Genomic DNA, 6,527 nt, shown 5'->3' with positions numbered 1-6,527 from the left:
TTTTAATTTTTTAATGATTTATATAGCATGAGTATTTTGTTACTAATCAATCATTTTGTTGAGCACTGCTGAAATCACTAATATAAGCATAAAACAACAACAAAAAAAAAATGAGGTGGAGTAACTTTTTCCATTCTTGGTTTTGTTATGATGCAGAACCTGCAGCATCTTCAAACAATCTGCTTTCCCACTTACTATTAAAAAATGAAAAATGATTCAGTGTTCAGCAAAGATTATTGAGACACTAGCCACAAAGTCAAATCAACTGTGGAAAGAATTCATACATATATAATGGGGTAAAAATCCTCAAGTGCTGTGGCCTAACAAATTTATTTCTCTTCTTGATGTCAGAAAACAGTCCCTGTAGAACCCTTGTGTGTGTCAGAGAGAAAGCAAAGTAGAGACACTGCTTAAGTTACAAGAAAAGAAAGAAAATGAAAAGACAAGTGAAGGAGGAAAGTAAAGGTGAGGTCACATAATATTACTCTCTTGTTTTTTTCTCAGAGGACACTAGCTAGCTCTTGCATAGCAAGGGAAAGATATTGGATGAGGGGAATAAGGATGACTTGAAGGAAAGAAAGTACTGAAATAAAAGCTAGGGTTAAAATGACAGGAATTCAGTGGAGAAAATTAGGTGGGCCATGCACATATGCTTCTGAGGGGTAGAGACAGAAGGGTTTGCATGTGGGTGAATTCTGAAGTAAGAGAGTGGGACAAAGAACCAAGGATACAGAAGAATAAAAGACAGGAGTCAGTCATTTGTTATAGATGGTAGAACTTTATAATTTGTTTGCAGACAGTTTGCTTTGTGGAACTGCTCCACTCTGATGTGAGTCACTTCTTTCCCAGAAAAAGAATGTGAGTGGTCAGCTCTGGGAAAGTTCAGAAGCAACCAGTAAGAGGAGCAACAAGAAGGGGCAGTGCTGCATAGGTGAAGGGATTGAAGCATTTTAGGTATGTTGACATATTGTTTTTTAAAATACAGGCAAAGAGGTAAGGTCCTAGACAAGCTGAAGTTCCATCATACCATAACACGTGAGGAAAGAGAAAAGACTTCAAGAACAATGCTGAAAAGACTGACAGGCACATAACTAGTGCATATAGTTAGAAGTCCACTGAAAGTGCTGATAGACCAGCATTTGATTTTGAAGGAAGATGAAGGAAAAAGCAGTGACAGCTTGGCGCCGCAGTGCTTCTGCACTGATTAAGTACTTAGTGAAGGGTTAAGTACTTAAAGCTCCCTAAGAACTTCAGTCTGGGTTAAGTGCACTCAGCATGTGGCTCAGTGAGTGTTAAAGAGGGAAAAAACCTTGTTATTGAGGCTATGGCAGATTGCACTCTGCAAACTTGTTAATGTACTGCACAAAGAATGAAGTTTTTAATGAATTACAAAAATAAGTAGGTTTGTCTATTTATTAAATTTGTTCTTTGTATCGTTCTGCATGTATAATCCTAAATTTGGCAGTCAAATAGTGTATTACTAATTATCTATGAAGATATAAAGACTAAAATTGAAAATTAGTGGCCAGGAATTTTTTTGTTTTACAAACTCCTCTGAGTACCCAAAAATACAGCTACAGAAAGCATTTTTACATCATCATGTTTAAATCCTCTACATATTATCATAGACAGGTCAAAGCCCTGGATATTTATTGTAATAGTATTTATTTTGGTTTGTCTACTCAATGAAGATTTTTAATTGCCATGCATCCATTGAATATGTATATTTAATTAAAGCCACATTCCCACACTGAAATACATAAAATGCCTTTGATAAAAAATCTCCATATTTTTATTTAATATGAAAGCTCAATGCCATATTAGTTTAATATTCATCAATGCTCTTTAAATATAATAACCTTGCCATAATACCATTTGTGCTTTGTTTACCACTCATTGGCAGAAGAACTTAGTAATTAGCCTTGAGGTGAAATCTCTCAATTTGACTGACTTACCAGATTTTGAAAAAAAAATCAGAGTACCATGGTCAGGAAAAAAAGAAAAAAAAGCTGTTACTACAATACAATTATAGATACTTTTATAATTTCGTTGTTATGGAAAGCTGTATTGGGTTTACATGTCAAAAGGTTTTTTGGGGTGGGCTGCAGCAGTGACCTCTATGAGAAGAGGTCATGGGCTGCCCCATGACAGTTCCAAAATGGACCTGCTGCTGCACAAATCTGAGCCCATCAGCCAAGCTGGTGTGCCTCTATAAAAACATATTTAGGAAAGGGTAAAAACCACAGCACAATCCAAACACACACCCAAAAAATGTCTGAGGAAAATGTAAGATAAACAGTCCTGCAGACAGCAAGGTGAGTGAAGGAGGGCAGGGAGGTGGCCCAGGTGCCAGGGAGATTTCCCAACAGCCAATGGAGAAGACACTGCTGAGAAACTTGCCAGCCCCACCCATGGAGGATAAAGGTGGAGAAGATATCCTCTTTGCAGCTTGGGGAGGATTACAGGCTGAGCCAAGGAATGAGGGAGGGTCGGAGACTAGGTGTTTCTATTTCTGTCTTTGTTTTTTCACCATTTTACTCTATTTTTAGTGGGAAATATGCTGAAATAATTTCCCCAAGTCAGCCTCTTTTGGCTGTGATCATAATTGGTAAAAACCTCCTTGTCTTAGTCTAAAAGCTTTTTAATCTTATTTTGTCCCCTTTTCCTTTTCAGAGAGTGTCTTGGTTGTTGTCTGGGAGCCACTCAATGATAGCCCATTGCACTAGCTCTTTATGCTTTAATGAAAAAAATAAAACCCAGCCAAATAGACAACCATGAAAAATGTGAATCACATGGACACTTTTTAAAATTATTATTATTTTCTATTATATTCAATGTGTAAGAACACAGACATTTACCAGAAACACTAAGGTGTAGTTAGTACAATGTTTAAAAAAATAAAATGAAGCTATTAATTCTACACACATAAAGTATAAGTTCATAGGTAGAGTCATATGTGTGTTAATAATTATTTGACTAGATTTTTCAGGAAATAAAATTCCTGTAAAATAATTTATCTTAAATTCTTCCTCTTGCATGACCCCAGGAATCTTGATAAAAAGGAGATATGTGTAGTTATGCAGAGTGTGGTAATTAATCTGAATTAAGATCAGATAAGTCGGTTTGGGATCTGGGTTAGCAAAAACTGGTTGACAGATGTCTTTCCCAAGTCATTCTTAATCAGGTTTCCAGGGAAGCCTTGCAGCATACAGATGTTGACTCCAGAACACGTTTAAGTAGAAGAGAACTAAAAACTGAAGCTCCTGGTTCTTGAGGAAATACTGTATGCAGCAGATGATATGGAATGCAGCACAGTCATATGGAATATAGGTGACTTTATACTCTGCAAGCTAAAGCAAACCAGGTTTGATCAGAACATGACAAGAATTTGGAACCTCAGGCAGAGGGAAAATTTTTCACTGAATTCCAAAAACAGAATCACAAATTCCTTGAATGATAAAGGAGCAAATTTAGGGGGATCTTGCACTACAACTGCATATGATATAAATTGCATTACTTACCTCTTGTGTGCTACTTAATAAGATGTCAAGACAATGGAAAAGAGTTAGAATTAATTTCCAATATCAGATTTTCTTTTTCACCATTATTCAACAACTGATTATATTTTCTTCAGTCTTCTAGAATCTCGTATTAGAAGTCAGATATAAGTCACTTTCTCACTTCACTGTGAGAAAATTTCTGTCAGAAAGACTGTGTTCTTGTAAAGTTTTCTGTGATATCAAAAATATTTATTTGCCTTGCTTCCCTCACACTAATCTTTTTATATGTAATTCTTCTGATGATTTGGTGAGAGTACGTTATAGTTATTGACATTTTATTATTTTAATCATCTTAATTTCTTTTATTTCTCAGCCCATTCTTCTAGTTCCTTTGTATTATTTATTCTCCTATTTAAACTGTCTTCAATCTGTCCATATCTTTCCAGAAGTGTAGGTGTGTCTGTTTACAGAAAATTCAGAGTTAACACCTTATTCATTACAGTACATTGTCATGTATCACCTTCAAGCCCCATTGGAATATTGTCTTTAATTTTCCATCACCTTAATCTCAGGCTTGACTTAGCACTGCTACCTCCCTTGTTCCTCTGTCTTCTAAACACAGAATTTACAGATGTTTATAGTTTTATCTTATTCCTCTCACATGATTAATTTCATACTTTTACTATTGTTTTCATAAATTTAGTGTTTATTCTTTCCTCCAGATCAATAAGAAAGCTATGATATTACTCTGATAAAATAACTGACTTTCTAGACAAAAGAAACACAGTAGATCCACTTCATCAAGGATTCACTGAAGAGGCTGATATGGTTCATTCAATTTGCAATAGAGTTTAATAAAAAGACGAACAGAACAGCTAAAGAAAAGCTAAAGAAACAGCTAAACAAAAAACAACAACTGTTTCTTAAGGGAGTTCTCTGATATTTGTTCTTGGGACCAATTTTATTTAATATTTTCATTAACAGTTTTGAAAGAAAATGAAAAATATAGCGATATTTTCAGATAACCATACATGTAAAAAATTGTGCAGAAAAAAAGTTTGAATATCAAAAAGGGACAACTGGATGACACTCAGGGCAAAATTAATAGAAAAGCTATGAAATTTTATAGGTGAACATGCAAAGTCATGCAGTTAGGAACTTAAAGAGCTGTTCTCAGTTAGCTATAAATGGGATTAATTTACTTTAAAACAGTAAATTAAGGAAAGGCAATGGATGTAGTTTTTTCCTGGATTTTAATAATTCTTTTGATACTGAAGCTCACAGCATTCTTCTGGAAAAGGGCAACTGTGGGACGAGCAGCTTCCTGTTCTGGGTGGAGAACTGGCTGAAGGGCAGGAATCAAAAGACTGTAGTGAATGGGGCTACATCTGGCTCATGAATGATCACTAAAGGTGCTCCTCAGGATTCAGTTCTAGGGCCAGGTTTTTTCAATGTAATTATTGATGTATTGGATGCAAGAGTCGAAGTAATCATTATCACTTTTGCTGATGATACTGAAATGCGAGGTGCTGCTGATTGTCTTAAAGGACAGGAGGACTTGAGGAGGGCTCTAGCTAGACTGGAACATCGGTTATGATAAAATTTAACAAGTCAAAATGCTGGATTCTTCACCTGGGACAGAGTAATACTGGTCATAAGTATGAATTGGGAGAGGAGTGGATGGAGAGTAGCCCTGCTGAAAGGCAACTGGGGTGCTGGCTGGCAAGAGATCAATATTAGTTGACAGTGTGCCCTGGCACTCCCATTCTGGAGTCACGACCACTCATAACCACAAAGAGTCATAACCAGCCACTAAAGAGAGGTGTTTATCCTGCTGTATTTAGCACTGCTTTGGGCTCACCTTGAATCATGCATCTATTTCTGAACCCCACAATTTAGGAAGGGTTTGAGGGTGCTTGAATAAGCCCAGAAAAGGGCAATAAAGCTGGTGAAAAGCTGAAAAGGCTGGAAAGACCTTAGTCTCCTAAAAGGAGTGCCAAGAACTTTGGAAGGAAGATGAGGGGTGAGCTTGTTGCTCTCTGCAGGTTTCTGAGAAGGGAAACAGAGAAGCAGCTTCTGATCTTTTCTTCTTGGAATCCAGGGATAGGAGATCTCGGAATGTTCAAAGCTGATTCAGGAAAGGTTTAGGCTGGATATTAGGAAGCATTTTTTTACTGAGAGGGACTGACCATTTCTTTACACTGTAACAGGCTTCCTAGAGATGTGTTTGAGCCCCAAGTCTGTCAGTGTTAAAGAGTTATTAAGGACATATTTTAACTTTTTGTCAGTCCTGAAGTGGTTGGCAGTTGGACTAGATGATTATTGCAGGTCCCTTCCAACAGAACTATTCTATTCTATTCTATTCTATTCTATTCTATTCTATTCTATTCTACTCTACTCTATAGACAGAGAGATCCATGAGCCACCACAGTGATGCTACTGCCTAAAGAACTATTAAGGTTGTGGGTAGTAGAAATCAGCAAGCATGTTTGCAAATGCACTTCTTAAGTTTTTTGAAGCATCCATTTAACCCACTTTAAACTAACAAATGTTGCCACTTCTCATATATGAATCATCAGGGAACTCTCTGTAGTTGATAGAAAATAATACACATTCCCTAAGTACACTTCATCTCACTTAATGACTGCCAATTTAATTTAATATTGAAAAAAAATAGCATGGGGGTTTTATTTACTGAGAAATACTCAATTAAAACAAAATCAGATATAAACAGTTTCAATAAAATAGATGTTTTTAAAAATTCTTTAAAATGGGAGAATTTTAAAGGAATATATTTTATCTCTATGTAGGTAGATATTTTGACATTTCTAAGGAATCTGAAGATATTCTGCATTTGGTAGTTCTTCAGAATAATAGTGCTACTGTACAATATTGGAACTAAAGATTGTTTATTAGCTTACATGTGAAAATTAGTAACACAGAAAAGTTCTGGGATGTCCTAAAACACATAACCATGTTGTGGGTATATATGTGTTCCTGATGGATGCTTGCAAAGATGGAACCAGG

Source organism: Motacilla alba, chromosome 1A (assembly GCF_015832195.1).
Source record: "Motacilla alba alba isolate MOTALB_02 chromosome 1A, Motacilla_alba_V1.0_pri, whole genome shotgun sequence".
Classification (NCBI taxonomy): domain Eukaryota; kingdom Metazoa; phylum Chordata; class Aves; order Passeriformes; family Motacillidae; genus Motacilla; species Motacilla alba.
This window is presented reverse-complemented; position numbering follows the sequence as displayed.